Raw genomic sequence first — 18,302 nt, 5'->3', positions numbered from 1 at the left:
AAAACTAAAAGAATACAGCAATACTAAACCTATCCTAAAGGAAATATTGAAAGATCTCCTCTAAATAAAAAATAAAAATCTATAGGAAAACAAAAATTACAATTGGAAAGTAAATAACTTAAATAAGCCAGCGCACACATGTGTGCATGCTCAGTAACGTCCAACTCTTTGCAACCCCATGGACTATATAACCTAGTAGGCTCCTCTGTCCACGAGATTTGCCAGGCAAGAATACTGGAGTGGGTTGCTCCAGTATTTCCTACTCCAGGGGATCTTCCAGACCCAGGGATAAAATCCATGTCTCTGGCATCTCCTGCATTGGCAGGTGGATTCTTTACCAGTGTGCCACTTGGGAAGCTCAAATAAGCCAGTACACATATTAAAAAAATATTCTGTGAAGGTGATGATAACCAAAATGAACAGTATAAGAATGAATATGAAGATGCAAAAGAGGACATCAAAATTATAAAATGTGATGAAAGAGAATAAGAAAATGTAGATAATTTCCCCCTAGAATGAGTTTGAGTTTATAACACTAATAGTCTAAGGCAAGTAGATATGTGAAGGAGTTAACGTATTTGAAAAACAGGGTAACCACAAATCAAAAACATACAATAGATTCATTACAACCAAAATAAAGAGAACATAAGTATAGTAGAAGGAAAACCATTAAACCACAAAAGGAAAAACAGAAAGGGATAAAGAAGAAATAAAAAATCAATGGGGACAATAAATACATAGCTATCAATAATTAAGTATCAATGGACTAAATGCTCCAATCAAAAGACACAGAATGGCAGGTTGGATTAAAAAAAAAAAAAAAAAAGAGTCTACAATATGATACCTATAAAAGACCCACTTTAGGATAAAGGAAACACATAGATTGAAGTGGAAGGGGGGGGACACAGATATTTCAGGCAAATGGAAATGATAAGAATGCCTGGGTCAAAATGCTCATATCAGACAAAATAGGCTTTAACTCAAAGGCTATCGAGAAATATAAAGAAGGACAGTGCATACTTGCTTGTTTAGTCACTTCAGTCATTTCCAACTCTTTGTGACCACATGGACCATAGCCCGCCAGGCTCCTCTGTCCATGGGATTTCCCAGGCAAGAATATTGGAGTAGGATGTCATTTCCTTCTCTGTGGAATTATAGTGATAAAATATATAGTGATAAAAGGATCAATACAAGGAGAGGATATTATATTCATCAGTGTATATGCACCCGATATAGGAGCACCCAAAGACATAAAAATAAATAACTAATGGACAGAAAGGGAGAAACTGACAGAAATACAATAATAGTAGGAGATATTTACACCTCACTCATGTCAATGGACAGTTCTTCCAGACAATCAATAAGGCAACAGAGACTTTAAATAATAATTAGAACAGTTAGACTAATTGATATTTTCAGGACATTACATCCAAAAACAGAAGAATACACATTCTTTTCAAGTGCCCATGGAACATTCTTTAGGACTGACCACTTACTAGGGCACAAAATAAGCCTGAACAAATTTAAGAGTACAGAAATTACTTCAAGAATCTTTTCTGGTCACAATGGAGTGAAATTAGAAATCAACCACAAAAAAAAAAAAAAAAAAACAAGAAAAAAAGTTACACAGAGACTAAACAACATGCTTCATGCTGTTGTTGTCATTTAATCTCTAAGTCATGTCCAACTGCAGCCCCATGCACTGTAATCCACCAGGCTCCTCTGTCCATGAGGCAAGAATACTGGAGTGGTTTGCCATTTCCTTCCCCAGGGGATATCCCCAACTGTAGTATTGAACCTGTGTCCCCTACCTTGGCGGTCAAATTCCTGACCACCAAGCCACCAAACAATATGCTACTAAAACCAATGGGTAAATGATGGAATCAAAGAAGAAAGTAAAAGATACATTGAGGCAAATGACAATTAAAGCACAACCATAAAATATTTGTGGGATGGAACAAAGCAGTTCTTAGAAGGGAGTTCATAGTGATACAGATCTTCTTCAAAAAATATGAAAAATCTCAAATAAACAACCTAACCTATCACCTAAAAGAATTAGAAAAAGAAGAGCAAACAAAATTAGAAAGGGACAAAGTGTCAGCAGAAAAAAGAAGATAATAAAGATCCGAGAGGAAATAGAGATTTAAAAAGTCATAGGAAAAAAAATCAATAAAAACAAGCACTGATTCTTTGAAAAGGTTAACAAAATTGACAAATCTCTGGCCAGGCTCACTGTAAAGAAAAGAGAAAAGACCCAAATAAACAAAATAAGAAATGAAAGAGAAGAAAACACTGTATATAAATATATATATAATTATTATATATATATATATATATATGTATATATAAACACATATATGTGCAGTCTAAAAAAGTTGTACAATGAACCCATTTGTAATGCAAGAATAGAGACATGGATCACTGCCTTGTGATTGTGAAGGGGCTTTGTGGAACTCAATGTGTAACTCAGTGAAGCTATGAGAAATGCTGTTTAGGGCCACCCAAGATGGATAGGTCATAGTGGAGAGTTCTGATAAAATGTGATCCACCAGAGGAGGGAATGGCAAACCACTCCAGTATACTAGCCATGATAACCCCATGAACTATATAAAAAGGCAAAAAGCTAAGACACCAAAGGTGAGCCCCCCAGGTTGGAAGATGTCCAAGATGCTACTGGGGAAGAGCAGAGGACAACTACTAATAGCTCCAGGAAAAAATGTAGTGGCTGGACCAAAGCAGAAATGACAGTCAGTTATGGATGTATCTGGTGATGAAAGCAAAATCCAATGCCGTAAGGAACAGTATTGCATAGGAATCTGGAATGTTAGGTCCATGAATCAAAGTAAATTAGATGTGGGCAAGTAGGAGATGGCAATAATAAACATTGCCATCTTAGGAATCAGTGAACTAAAATGTACAGGAATGGGTGAATTTAATTCAGATGACCATTATATTTACTACTGGAGGCAAGAATCCCATAGAAGAATTGCAGTAGCCCTCATAATCAACTAGAGTCCAAAATGAAGTAGTTGGGTGCAGCCTTAAAAATGACAATGATCTTGGTTCATTTCCAAGGCAAGCCATTAAATATCACAGTAATTCAAGTCTATGCCCCAATCACTGATGCTGAAGAAGCCAAAGTTGAATGGTCTTATGAAGACCTAGACCTCCCCTAGAACTAACAGCAAAACAAAGATATCATTTTCATCATAGGGGATTGAAATGCAAATTAGGAAGTCAACAGACAAGTTTGCCCTTGCAGTGCAAAATGAAGCAGGGCGAAGGCTAACAGAATTCTTCCAAGAGAATGCCTTGGTCCAAGCAAACACTCTTTTTCAACAATGGAAGTGACAACTTTACACATGGACATCACCGAATGGTCAGTACTGAAATCAGATTGATTATATTCTTTGTAGCTGAAGATGGAGAAGCTGTATACAGTCAATATAAATAAGACCTAGAGCTGACTGTGGCTCAGATCATCAGCTCCCCATAGCAAAATTCAAGCGTAATCTAAAGAAAGCACGGAAAACCACTAGGCCAGTCAGGTATGACTTAAATCAAATCCCCTATGAATATACAGTGGAAGTGATGAATAGATTCAAGACATTAGATATACTATACAGAGTGCCTGAAGAACTATGGACAGAGGTCCATAAAATTGGACAGGAGGCAGTGAACAAAACCATTCCAAAGTAAAAGAAATGCAAGAAGGAAAAGTGATTATCTGAAGAGGCTTTACAAATAGCTGAGGAAAGAAGGGAGGCAAAAAGCAAAGGAGAAAGGGAAAGGTACACCCAGCTAAACCCGGAGTTCCAGGGAATAGCAGGCAAAGTCAAGAAGGCACTCTTCAATGAACAGTGCAAAGAAATAGAGGAAAACAACAGAAAGGGTAAGGCCAGAGATTTCTTCATGAAAATTGGAAATATCAAAGGAACATTTCATCCTAAGAAGGGCACAATAAAGGACAGAAATGGTAAAGACATAACAGGAGCAGAAAAGATCAAGAGGAGATGGAAAGAATACACAGAAGAATTGTACAAAAAAAGAACTTTAATGATCCAGATAGCCATGATGGTATAGTCACTCACTCAGAGCCAGACATTCTGTGAAGTCAAGTGTGCTTTAAGAAACACTTCTGCCAATAAAGCCAGTGGAGGTGATGGAATTTCAGCAGAGCTATTTAAAATCCCAAAAGATGATGCTATTAATGTGCTTCACTCAATAATGTAAGCAAATCTGGGAAAACCCAGCAGTAGCCATAGGACTGGAAAAGGCCAATCCTCATTTCAATTCCCAAGAAGGGAATACTTAAGAAAGTGTTCAAATCATTTAACAATTGCGTTCATCTCCCATGCTAGTTCAGTTCAGTTCAGTTCAGTCACTCAGTTGTGTCCAACTCTTTGCACCCCATGAATCGCAGCACGCAGGCCTCCCTGTCCATCACCAACTCACAGAGTTCACTCAAACTCACGTCCATCGAGTCGGTGATGCCATCCAGCTATATCATCATCTGTTGTCTCCTTCTCCTCCTGCCCCCAATCCCTCCCAGCATCAGAGTCTTTTCCAATGAGTCAACTCTTCTCATGAGGTGGCCAAAGTACTGGAGTTTCAGCTTTAGCATCATTCCTTCCAAAGAAATCCCAGGGCTGATCTCTTTCAGAATGGACTGGTTGGATCTCCTTGCAGTCCAAGGGACTCTCAACAGTCTTCTCCAACACCACAGTTCAAAAGCATCAATTCTTCGGCACTCAGTATTCTTCATAGTCCAACTCTCACATCCATACATGACCACTGGAAAAACCATAGCCTTGACTAGATGGACCTTTGTTGGCAAAGTAATGTCTCTGCTTTTGAATATGCTATCTAGGTTGGTCATAAATTTCCTTCCAAGGAGCAAGTGTCTTTTAATTTCATGGCTGCGGTCACCATCTGCAGTGATTTTGGAGCCCAGAAAAATAAAGTCTGACACTGTTTCCCCATCTATTTCCCATGAAGTGATGGGACCAGATGCCATGATCTTCATTTTCTGAATGTTGAGTTTTAAGCCAACTTTTTCACTAGTAATTTGATCTTTGGTTTCTCTGCTCTTTCTAAACCAAGCTTGAACATCTGGAAGTTCTCTGTTCACATAATACTGAAGCCTACCTTAAGTCCTCCAAGCTAGGCTTCAGTATTATGTGAACAGAGAACTTCCAGATGTTCAAGCTTGGTTTAGAAAGAGCAGAGAAACCAGAGATCAAATTGCCAACATTTGCTGGATCACAGAAAAAGCAAGAGCATTCCAGAAAAACATCTACCTCTGTTTCATTGACTACACTAAAGCCTCTGACAGTATGGATCATAACAACGTGTGGAAAAGTCTTAAAGAGATGGGAATACCATATCATCTTACCTGTCTCCTGTGAAACCTAAATACAGGTCAAGAAGCGACAGTTAGAACATTGTATGGAACAACTGACTGGTTCAGAATTGAGAAAGGAGTACAAGGCTGTTCATTGTCACTGTCTTTATTTAACTTATATGCAGAGCACATCATGTGAAATGCTGTGCTAGATGAGTTAGAAGCTGGAATCAAGATTGACAGGTGAAATATCAACAATCTCAGATATGGGGATGATACCACTCTAATGGCAGAAAGCAAAGAAGAACTAAAGAGTCTCTTGATAAAGGTGAAGGAGGAGAATGAAAAAGTCAGCTTAAAACTCAATATTTCAAAAACAAAGGTCATGACATCTGGTCCCATCACTTCATGACAAATGGGGAAAAGGTGAAAGCAGTGACAGATTTCCTCTTCTTGGGCTCTAAAATCACTGTGGAAGGTGACTACAGCCATAAAACTAGAAGATGATTGCTTCTTGGCAGGGAAGCTATGACAAACCTAGACAGCGTGTTAAAACGCAGACATCACTTTGCTCACAAAGATCCATATAGTCAAGGTTATTATCTTTCCAGTAGTCATGTATGGATGTGAGGGGGCTGACCCATTAAGGACTGAGTGGTGAGAAATGATGCTTTCAAACTGTGCTGTTGGAGGAGACTCTTGAGAGTCTCTTGGACAGCAAGGAGATCAAACCAGTCAATCCTAAAGGAAATCAATCCTGAATGCTCCTGGGAGGGGCTGATGCTGAAGCTGAAGCTTCAGTACTTTGCCCATCTGATGTGAACAGCTGAACTCACTGGAAAAGACCCTGGGAAAAATAGAAGGTAGAAGGAGAAAAGGGCAACAAAGGATGAGATGGTTGGATGGCATCACGGATTCACTGGATGTAAACTTGGGCAAACTCTGGGAGATGGTGAGGACAGAGAAACCTGGCATACTGTAGTCCTTGGGATGGTGAAGAGTCTGGCACAACTTGGTGACTGAACCAAAATGGAGACACAGATCTACAGGAAAGACATGTAGACACAGGCAGGGAAGGGGAACATGGTATGAATTGATTGATTAGGATTGGCATATACAAGCTATCATATGTAAAATTGATAACTAGCGGGAACCTGATTTATAGCATATAGAGCTCAGCTCCATGCTCTGTGGGCATTGGATGGGTGGAATTAGGTGGGGAATGGGAAGGAGGTCCCAGAGGGAGGGGATATATATCTACATATAGCTGATTCACTTTGTTGTACAGCAGGAACTAATACAAAAGTGTAAAGCAATCATACTCTAATAAAAGCAAAAATAAAAAGAAATGAAAGAGGAGAAATCACAATAGATAATGCAGAAATAAAAAAAAATAAGAGAATATTATGAACAATTATATACCAATAAACCTTGAAGAAATGGGCAAGTTTCTAGAAACATGCTGCTGCTGCTGCCAAGTCGCTTCAGTCGTGTCCAACTCTGTGCAACCCCATAGGTGGTAGCCCACCAGGCTCCCCCGTCCCTGGGATTCTCCAGGCAAGAACACTGGAGTGGGTTGCCATTTCTTTCTCCAATGCATGAAAGTGAAAAGTGAAAGTGAAGTCACTCAGTCTCGACCCCATGGACTGCAGCCCACCAGGCTCCTCCATCCATGGGATTTTCCAGGCAAGAGTACTGGAGTGGGGTGCCATTGCCTTCTCCATCTAGAAACATAGAGCCCACCAAATTTGAATCAAGAAGAAATAAATAATTTGAAAAGATCAATTACCAGAAATGAAATAGACTCTGTAATGAAAAAAAAAAAACTTCCTACAAACAAAAGTCTAAGACCAGATGGCTTTACAGAGGATACCTAGCACACATACAAAGAACTCAATCTCTTCCAAAAGGCTAAAGACTAAGGAACACTTCCAAAGACACTATAAAATCCGCATCACCCTGATACCCTCAGACAAAAGGTTTACTACCAAAAATTTACAGGTCAATATCTTTGATGAATATAGATGCAAAAATTCTCAACAAATTATTCACAAAACAAATCCAACAGCACATAAAAAATCTCATATACCACAACCTAGTTGGATTCATTCCAGGATCACAAGGATGATTCAACATACACAAATCAATCAATGTGATACAAAGCTATTTATGACTAAATGCACATACAATATAATACTCAATGGTGAAAAGCTGAACACCTTCCCTCTAAAATCGGGAATAAGAATGCCCATTCTCACCACTACTCTTCAGCATAGCATTGGAAGTTCTAAGCACAGCAAACAGAGAAGAAATTATAGGAATTCAAAATGGTGAGGTGAGGTGAAGTCACTGAGTCATGTCCAACTCTTTGTGACCCCATGACTATGGCCTACCATGCTCTTCCGTCCATGGGATTTTCCAGGCAAGAGTACTGGAGTGGGTTGTCATTTCCTTCTCCAGAGGATCTTCCTGACCCAGGGATCAAACCCAGGTCTCCTGCATTGTAGGCAGATGCTTTACCATCTGAGCCACCAGGGAAGTCAAAATGGTAGGGAGAGGTAAAAATTATCATTACAAACAGGTGACGTGATAATATATCTGTAGAAAACTCTAAAACTCCACACAAAAACTACTAGAACTGATCAAAAAATTCAACAAGGTAACAAGATACAAGACTGACACACAGAAATTGGTTGCATTTCTTTACACTAACCACAAAATATCAGAAGAAGTGAAAGTCACTTGGTTGTGTCTGACTCTTTGGGACCCCATGTATAAATAGTGCATGGAATTCTCCAGGCCAAAATACTGCAGTGGGTAGTCATTCCCTTCTGCAAGGGATCTTCCCAACCCAGGAACTGAACCAGGGTCTCCTGCATTGCAGGCAGATTCTTTACCAGCTGAGCTATAAGGTGTCAGAAAGGGAATGTAAACAAATGATCCCTTTTAAAATCACATCAAATAAACTTCACCAAGGAGGATTTACATGCTGAGCACTACAAAACATTAATAAAGAAAATTAAAGATGATAAAGAAATTAAAATATATTCCATACTCTTGAATTGGAAGAATTAATGTTGTTAAAATGGCCATACTGCCAAAGCAATCTGCATATTTAATGCAATCCCTATTAAATTACCAATGACATTTTTCACAGAAAAAGAATTTATATATAACTATGAAAGACCTAGAATTGCCACAGCAATGCTGAAAAAAAAAAAAAAAGAACAAATCAGGAGTCATAACATTGCCAGACTTCAGGCATTACTAGAATGCTACAGTAATCAAAATAGCATGGTGTTGGCACAAAGACATATGCAGCAATAGAATAGAATAGAGAGCCCAGAAATGAACCCACACACCTATGGACAATTAATTTCAACAAACGAGACAAGAATATACAATGGAGAGAAAACAGTCTCTTCAGCAAATGGTGTTTGGAAAGTTAGTTGCATGTAAATCAATGAAGTTAGAACACACCATCACACCATAAACAAAAACAAACTCAAAATGGCTTAAAGACCTAAATATAAGATACTATAAACCTTCTATAAAAGCATACAGGCAAAACATTCCCTAACATAAATTCTACCAATGTTTTCTTATGTGAGTCACCAAGGCAATAGAAATAAAATAAAATAAAAAAATGGGACCTAACTAAACACAAGCTTTTGCACAGCAAAGGAAACCATTAAAAAATGAAAAGACAGCCTATAAACTGGGAGAAAATATTTGCAAATGATGCTAAGACTTAATTTGCAAAATATACAAATAACTTATACAACTCAACAATAACAAACAACCCTATCAAAAAATGGGTGGAATACCTAAATGGACATTTCTCCAAAAAAGACATCCAGATGGTCAACAGGCACATGGAAAGATGCTCAATATCACTAGTTATTAGAGAAATGCAAATCAAAACTGCAGTGAGGTTCCACCTCACATAGTTCAGAATGGCCATCAAAAAAACGCTACAAATAACAGATTCTGGAGAGGGTGTGAAGAAAAGAGGACCCTCTTATGCTGTTGTTGAGAATACAAATTAGTGCAGCCACCCTGGAAAACTGTGTGAAATTTCCACATAAAACTAGAGTTGCCAAATGATCCAGCATTCCCACTCCTGGGCGTATACTCAGACAAACCTATAATTTTAAAAGATACTTGCACCCCTATGTTCATAGCAGCACTATTAAGGTGAGACATAAAAGGAACCTAAATGTCCATCAACAGATGAATGGATAAGGAAGATGTGGTACACATATTCAATGGAATACTAGTCACTCATAAAAAGGAATGAAATGATGCCATTTGCAACAACATGGGTACAACTGGAGATTATCATACTAAGTGAAATAAGAAAAAGACAAATACCATATAATACCACTTATATATGGCATCTAAAATAAGGCAAAAATGAACACATCCACAAAGCAGAAACAGACTCACAGGGTAGAGAACAGACTTGTGGTTGCCAGGTAGTAGGTGGGTAGGGGAGGGAAATACTGGTAGTTTAGGATTATCAGAGGCAAACTATTTTATATAGGATAAATAATAAAGTGTAGCACAGGGAACTACATTCAATATCTTGTTACAAACTAATGAAAAAGAATATGAAAAAAAAATGTACTTATATATGTCTATGGGGGGGTGTAACTGAGTCATTCTCCTGGACAGAAGAAACTAACACAACATTATCAACTATTCTTCTGTAAAATTGAAAAAAAAAAAAAAAAGAGCAATGAATTTACAGAGAAGTGACAAGCCCCACAAGAAAGTTATAGCCTTCCAAGGGCAGCACACTGTGGGAAAGGATATATTTAGAGGAATGGAAATATGTGGGGGAAGCTAAAAATTGATGAGGGCTATTTTAGTAAGATTTGTTATATACATTCCCCTTGATGGTGTTTCTGGGTTGATGAGACTATAAATTCATCTCTAGTGATAAACAGTTAGGGGAGGATACACAGCTTTTCTGTCTATAGTTTCTCAATTGTTTTCAGATCAAAATAATTCTTATGTTAAATTGGAAGCATATACACTACCATATGTAAAATAGCCAGTGGAAATTTGCTGTATGACTCAGGGAACTCAAACCAGGACTCTGTAACAGCCTAGAGGGGTGGGAAAGGGCAGAAGGAGGGAGGAAGGTTCAAGAGGGAGGGGGCATATGCACACCTATGGCTAATTCATGTTGATGTATGGCAGATATCAAACCAATATGGTAAAGGAATCATCAATCAATTATAAATAAATAAATATAATTTTAAAAACTCCTATAACATTTCTAAGACAAAAAATAATTCTTATGCTGAAATGGCATGTTTGGGTGGCATATTTCCTACAATATATTAAATTGTCTACAACTATTAGCAATTATTTTCACCATTATAAATTTATACCATCAAATTTATTCCATATCTACTTGTTAGAAGCCTGGTGATATCCACAGTGAACAAGAAACTCTGTTCTTAAGGAGGTCTGCCTGAGAAACAAGTATCCATCAAAGAGTACAATGATGTTTGATCAGTAACATGATGAAACCATGCCATGTTGCACTGAGGTAAATCAACAAAGTTTGCCTTCAGTTGTTGACAAAACATGAAGGTTGTGTTCCTTTCTGAAATTCATCAAATTTGTGTTCTGGTTCCTCCAGACCATGAGAAACCTGTGTTCTCATTAGTACCTCACAGATTTAGTAGCTGGATTTCCTCCCATATATCAAGTTAGAGAATATAGAACTTTTATTCATTGATTTAACATAATCCTTTAAGCATTACAAGTAAAAAGAACCTGCCTTTTAATCTACCAATGGACCAAGATACATTTTTTTCTAATAGTCTAAAATACAGGTTAGCAAAACATTTTCACATATACGTGTGTATCCATGTATTGTCCCTGCCAGCCATCTGAAAACAGGTTATTCTGACCTGAAAAACACCTTTTAAAATAGTCATTCATATACATATATGTTGTATGTATACAGCAAAGTGAACGGGTGCTATTTTCGATAATTAAAAGGCAGATGGTACAGGTACTGGTACAGAAACTTGCAAGAGGTGGTATATTCTTGGCAAACCCTTAGAAGCTGTCTTTCCCTTGTTCCCTGAAACTTCCTTTTGGATGAACTCTATTGGGTGTGAAAAGTTATTTGATGATCTCACAGCTCTGTTGCACTAAGGACAGAGTTAGATGAGAATTAAGGGGAGGAGGTAATATGTGTCAAAGGAAGGAAAACCTAGAAATGTAAAGTAATAACAATAGCTACCATTTGAAAAAAAATTGAAAAGTAACAGGTATCTACATATATATGTGTAACTGAATCACTTTGCTGTATGCCTGAAACTAACGTAACATCATAAGTCAACTACACTCCAATATAAAATTTAAAAAGTTAAAAAAATAAGAATAGCTACTATTTATAAAGTATTTATTGTATATGCCAGGCCCAAACTAAGCACTTTATATACTTTAGCTAATTACTGCAAAAACTCTAGACTATAAATAATACTTCCCATCTTACCAGTAAGGAAGAAGAATCTCAAAGGAGTTAAATAACTTTAATGTGCCATGTATCACAGAGCTATGCAGTGGTGGTGATAGGAAAGAAGACTAGTATCCTGAGAAAGAGCATAGATTTTAGACCCAGACAAGATTTTTATACTGATCATTTAGTAATACTTCATATTTTTTCATTTTTCTTTGTTGTTGAAATTACTTTTTACTTTTTATAGTTTCTTTTTTACTGTTTATTAAATCAGAGTTGACATGCTGGGCTGGATTTTTTTTTTTTTTTTGGACAGAGACATGTGGCATGTAGGATCTTAGTTTCCTCTACCAAAGATCTAACCCGCACCCCCTGCAATGGCAGCATAGTCTTTACCACTAGAGCACCAGGGAAGTTCCTATAATTTCTTCTTAAATGTGATTCATATTTTCTTTTCAAACATTTAGCTTCTTTAAATCTCTCTTCCTCACTCAGTAGGACAAAGAAGCAGTAAGCATATAAACTTAGGTATCCAAGTTAACATCACACTACGCAAGTAGGATGAATACTGATGTAATCAGAATTTCATAAATAAAGTCCTATTTTGATTAAAAAAAAATATGATAAGGGTTAAGATTTGGAGATTACCCTTTAATTGCAGAAAACAGTGTGATTTAAGAACAGATACCAAGACAGGCTGTTATGGAAATCCTCCACAGCCTGTAAGTAACATGGGAATTTCTATCTTCACATAATTACCCAGGTGTCCATAAAACAACATAATTACCCCTTTATCTCTTAGAACACAATACATTTGTTTAGTTTTCATTGTCTGTTATCCTTACTGATTTATATTACTAATAAATGTAATATTTTATAGTATAACAACCAGCTTACTATTCAGTTATATGATATAGGAGGTAGATATAAAATTTAGATTTTTTTCTTCATAGTCCAGTGTGGCACAAATTACATATCTATCTACGCACATACATTTGTGAATACACACATATGTATTTACATGCACACATATATTCATGCATTTCAAAAATGTATAGACAAGTGATAAATAAAGAGCAAGAATAAAAAGAAATGTTTCCACATTATCCTCAGATGCAAGATTTTCTCTGAGTTGATACTTCGTGCATTAATAATACCACAGGAGGGCAAAACTAGTGTGGTTTAATCCTCAAAGTCTTCATTTCTCTACAGCTGCTCAATACTACCAATAATAATTGTTATCACTATAACTTATCTTCATTAGAAAGTTAATAATTTTTAAATTCCATTGAAGAGGAAAAGCAAAGTTTACTGGCTGTATGGGGGTGGGTCTGTGCGCTAAGTCAGTTCAGTCTTGTCTGACTCTTTGCAGCCCTATGGACCACAGCCCGTCAGTCTCCTCTGTCCATGGGATTCTCCAGGCACAGATCCTGGTGTGGGTTGTCATGCCCATCTTCAGGGGATCTTCCCGACCCAGGGATTGAACCCAGGTTTCCTGCATTGCAGACAGACTCTTTACTGTCTGAGCCAGCAGGGGAATATAAAATATACAGGTATTAAAATTTTTTCATTTGAGGTCTTCATGGGCAAGAAAATTGGTAGACTTTTTGAATATCAGGGTTTGTTTTGTTAGCCTCATATGCAAAAGACAATAGCTCTGAAACTCTCCTCTTCCCACTTAACTCAAAATTCAAAATCTCTTTGGAACTGAGACTACTCTTGTATTCCATATAGTTCTTGGTGCTTTATAAATATTTCATAAATTGAGCTCTCAAGGTAATTATTGTTCCTTAATTTCTATCAACTTATACTTAAAAATTCTTAGATTTTCTGATGTATGATGAGATTAGTATAGTAATTGCTATATTCTTTCTTCTATTTTCCATCCAAAAGTAGACTGTTTTGAATCTGCCTTATCTGAGTATTAAAAATATCAAAACTCTTTAAAATCATGTGATTTGATCATCTTAATGTACTTTATGAAATTAAACAATCACCTCACAGAATAACTGACATTTACATAATTTAGACATACCTACTACTAAATGTCTTGCTTTTATATGGGTCAGGATTCACTTAGTGATGTTGTTTTTTAAAATATTGGATTAATATGTCTGTCTGCCAGAACATTCATTAAGGATAGAACAAAATTTCAAGATGACTCATATCCAGATGTGCAGTGCAAATAACCAATTACTTTTCTTCTATATTTAGGGCCATAGCTCCCCAAAAGGTTCAGTTAAAAACGGAATGTACTATTTTTTGCATATACTAAATATTAGTCTTCAAGAAAGGTAACTACAGATTAACATTATTCACTGAATAAAGTCAATTACTTTAAAAAGTAATTTGTATTTCAGACATTGACACTTACTAACATATCTTGCAAAAGAACTAAATATCCAGCAACAGAGTTATTTATGAAAAATGCCCATAAATTCTAATTTTTAGTATAATTTAATTGATTATTTACGGATTGGGTCATTGCTCAGAGACCACACAGTCTAGAGCAGCAAGTAAAAGGAAAACTTAATTTTTAAAAAAATTTTGATCCATAAACAGGAAAACTAGAGAATTTAGAATATACAATTTAGAAGGGATTACTTGAGTTGATTATACTCTAATTAGCAAAGCCAAACAATTATGACTTTCTCCTTTGATTTTGTTTTATACATCCACTGATTAATTCAAGAAACTTATACATTATTACCAAGAGAATGGGCTAAAAAATCTTAAGTGAGGTCTACACATAGGAATCTAAATCATGAAAAACCTTTTATTTTAGATTCTGAAATAGCCCAATCCATTGTTACCTTATACTTTAAGTCACAATGGCCAGTCCGTGATAGTTGGAACTCAAGATGATATCTATGTCTTTCTAGTTCTTAACACTGAAGTTCTGACTAATACCCAAAGGGCAAACATTCCTTCATCTGACACAGTCAGAACCAGTAAATGGTCAAGTGATAGAAAAAGCAGTTTATTTTTAACTCAAAAATTCATCACTGATCTTTTGATATAGGACCAAGGACTTTTCTTTGAGTTCTGTTATGCAAATTGGAATTCTAATTTACTTTCCTGTTTAAGCCACACTAAGGATACATCATCTGAGATTTCCAATTTCAGTGTTCTCATTTTGGAGAAATAAATAGGCATTTGCAAAACAATCTAAATGCAGATTCTTTCTCCATTGTCACTATAGATCCCTGCTCCCCTTGCTAATGATCTATTCAGTTATCTCTTTACATATAATTCACCAACACTCCCACTGTGTCACTTAATCTTTGTGAATCTGTCCAACACATTCAGGTTCAGTTTCACAGGAATGATTCTTTCACACTCAGTATGTCATTATTTATCATAATGTTATTCTGTAGATAATAATATATCACTGGACGAAGCTAATTTGAGGCCAAACCACGACCTCTTGGTAAATATAAAACTCACAGGAGGGAATTGATGAGTATGCTTGGGTGTCACCCAGCAGGTTTAAGGGAGCACAGGAAAAAAACGTGTACTCCTATGAGATATCCCAGACTCATTGCATCTGAATCCCTTGAGCTGTTTTAAAAATGCCTCAGCTTATTCTTGTACATATTCAATTTGATAAACACTGCTGCCATATTATCAGAGTACTTGCAAACATTTAACATAAACGGGAAAACTGCAATATAGTAGAACAGCAATTTGCAGCATAATTCCAAGAGAACCCTGTGGAAATACACTCTCCCTTCCCATCACTAACATAGTAGATATTGAGTTGTGGTTTCAAGTTTTTTAAATTAAAAAAAAAAAATCTTTCTGGTATCAGAATTCTTTCCTATAAATGGGAAATTCCATATATTGACTTGGTGGAAAGTAGGGCTTAGCTCCTCCACAGGTGACTGAATCGAGGTATTTTCTTCCTAGATTACAGGCACATGACCTAAGTTCAGCCAGTTGGATGAGCTCTCCCAGGACTTCATATCTGAAAGAAGTGAGGCAAAGATGTAGGAACAGTTCAAGATTATTTATGCTATTTGTGGATCAGGATTCTGGCAATGGCAGAGCAAATGTTAAGAGACAGCAAAGTTGCAGTGGTTTTGAAGTATTCTTAAGGAAGTGGTGGCAGTGGGAGTATCTGAAATGTCAATGTCCTAAATGTGCTGCTATAGAAGAATCTTGATGGTGCTCTATGATACTCAGCTTCCTTTGGTTACTGTCTCATTCTCAATGTTTTTCTGTAAACCATTACATTTACATGTAGTAGTACATTTATGTTGGAGAAGGCAATGGCAACCCACTCCAGTACTCTTGCCTGGAAAATCCCATGGACAGAGGAGCCTGGTAGGCTTCAGTCCATGGGGTCGTGAAGAGTCAGACATGACTGAGTGACTTCACTTTTACTTTTCACTTTCATGCATTGGAGAAGGAAATGGCAACCCACTCCAGTGTTCTTGCCTGGAGAATTCCTGGGATGGCAGAGCCTGGTGGGCTGCCATCTATGTGGTCCCACAGAGTCGGACATGACTGAAGTGACTTAGCAGCAGCAGTATATTTATGTATGTACCCACTATCAAAAAATGTATGTTTTTTCTCAAATTAGATATAAGTAACTTTGACTGGTATAACCAAATGTACACCTTCTTTGAGTTAGGTACCTGGGACCCTCTTCAACCCTTTGACACCCATACCTAAGAGCACGGGTGAATGCATATTCTTTTTGAATTTCCAAAGCAAAGAACTGACATTTCTACTATTTACTCACAATCTAAATTTTTTTAAGGGTCAGTTTCAACATAAACAATAGGAATTTGCCTATCTGGTACTTGTAGTTTGAAAAATTTAATAGTATTTAAAAATCAGATCATTTTATTTTTAAAATATTTTCATAGAAAATTGTATTGGGATCCATTTATTTACTGGTAGAAACACAGCATTCCTATTTCCTTAGGCTAGAGAGAAGGCAATGGCCACCCACTCCAGTACTCTTGCCTGGAAAATCCCATGGACAGAGGAGCCGGGTAGGCTGCAGTCCATGGGGTCGCAAAGAGTTGGACATGACTGAGTGACTTCACTTTCACTTTTCACTTTCATGCTTTGGAGAAGGAAATGGCAACCCACTCCAGTGTTCTTGCCTGAAGAATCCCACGGATGGCGGAGCCTGGTGGGCTGCTGGCTCTGGGGTCGCACAGAGTCGGACACAACTGAAGTGACTTAGCAGCAGCAGCAGCAATAATATAGATCAGATCAGATCAGTCTGATCTGATAGATATATAGACTGGTCTATATAGTCATTCAGATCAGATCAGTCACTCAGTCGTGTCTGACTCTTTGCCACCCCATGAATCGCAGCACGCCAGGCCTCCCTGTCCATCACCAACTCCCGGAGTTCACCCAGACTCATGTCCATCGAGTCAGTGATGCCATCCAGCCATCTCATCCTCTGTCATCCCCTTCTCCTCTTGCCTCCAATCCCTCCCAGCATCAGAGTCTTTTCCAATGAGTCAACTCCTCGCATGAGGTGGCCAAAATACTGGAGTTTCAGCTTTAGCATCATTCCTTCCAAAGAAATCCCAGGGCTAATCTCCTTCAAAATGGACTGGTTGGATCTCCTTGCAGTCCAAGGGACTCTCAAGAGTCTTCTCCAGCACCACAGTTCAAAAGCATCAATTCTTCAGCACTCAGCCTTCTTCACAGTCCAACTCTCACATCCATACATGACCACAGGAAAAACCATAGCCTTGACTAGATGGACCTTTGTTGGCAAAGTAATGTCTCTGCTTTTGAATATGCTATCTAGGTTGGTCATAACTTTCCTTCCAAGGAGTAAGCGTCTTTTAATTTCATGGCTGCAGTCACCATCTGCAGTGATTTTGGAGCCCCCCAAAATAAAGTCTGACACTGTTTCCCTGTTTACCCATCTATTTCCCATGAAGTGATGGGACCAGAGGCCATGATCTTCGTTTTCTGAATGTTGAGCTTTAAGCCAACTTTTTCACTCTCTACTTTCACCTTCATCAAGAGGCTTTTTAGTTCCTCTTCACTTTCTGCCATAAGGGTGGTGTCATCTGCATATCTGAGGTTATTGATATTTCTCCCAGCAATCTTGATTCCAGCTTGTGTTTCTTCCAGTCCAGCGTTTCTCATGACATACTCTGCATGTAAGTTAAATAAACAGGGTGACAATATACAGACTTGACGTACTCTTTTTCCTATATGGAACTAGTCTGTTGCTCCATGTCCAGTTCTAACTGTTGCTTCCTGACCTGCATACAAATTTCTCAAGAGGCAGATCAGGTGGTGTGGTATTCCCATCTCTTTCAGAATTTTCCACAGTTTATTGTGATCCACACAGTCAAAGGCTTTGATAGTAATACAAAAATAAATTGTGAGCAAATTTACACAGTTAAGGAACAGAGTTCCTTTAAAATGTTATTTTTTGTTACACTTTCAAAGTGAATGTTTAATAACATGTATAACAATTCTATA

At 37.4% G+C, this 18,302-nt stretch overlaps 1 protein-coding gene across 8 annotated transcripts in view; it reads left to right on the top strand.

The window, feature by feature from the left end:
* NAALADL2 (N-acetylated alpha-linked acidic dipeptidase like 2) overlaps nt 1–18,302 on the top strand; it is a 1,562,846-nt gene that overhangs the window by 1,528,274 nt on the left and 16,270 nt on the right. The window lies entirely within an intron of this gene.

Source organism: Bos taurus, chromosome 1 (assembly GCF_002263795.3).
Source record: "Bos taurus isolate L1 Dominette 01449 registration number 42190680 breed Hereford chromosome 1, ARS-UCD2.0, whole genome shotgun sequence".
Classification (NCBI taxonomy): Eukaryota; Metazoa; Chordata; class Mammalia; order Artiodactyla; family Bovidae; genus Bos; species Bos taurus.
The sequence above is the reverse complement of the archived record's forward strand: the minus strand, read 5'-3'. Positions and strand labels throughout refer to the sequence as shown.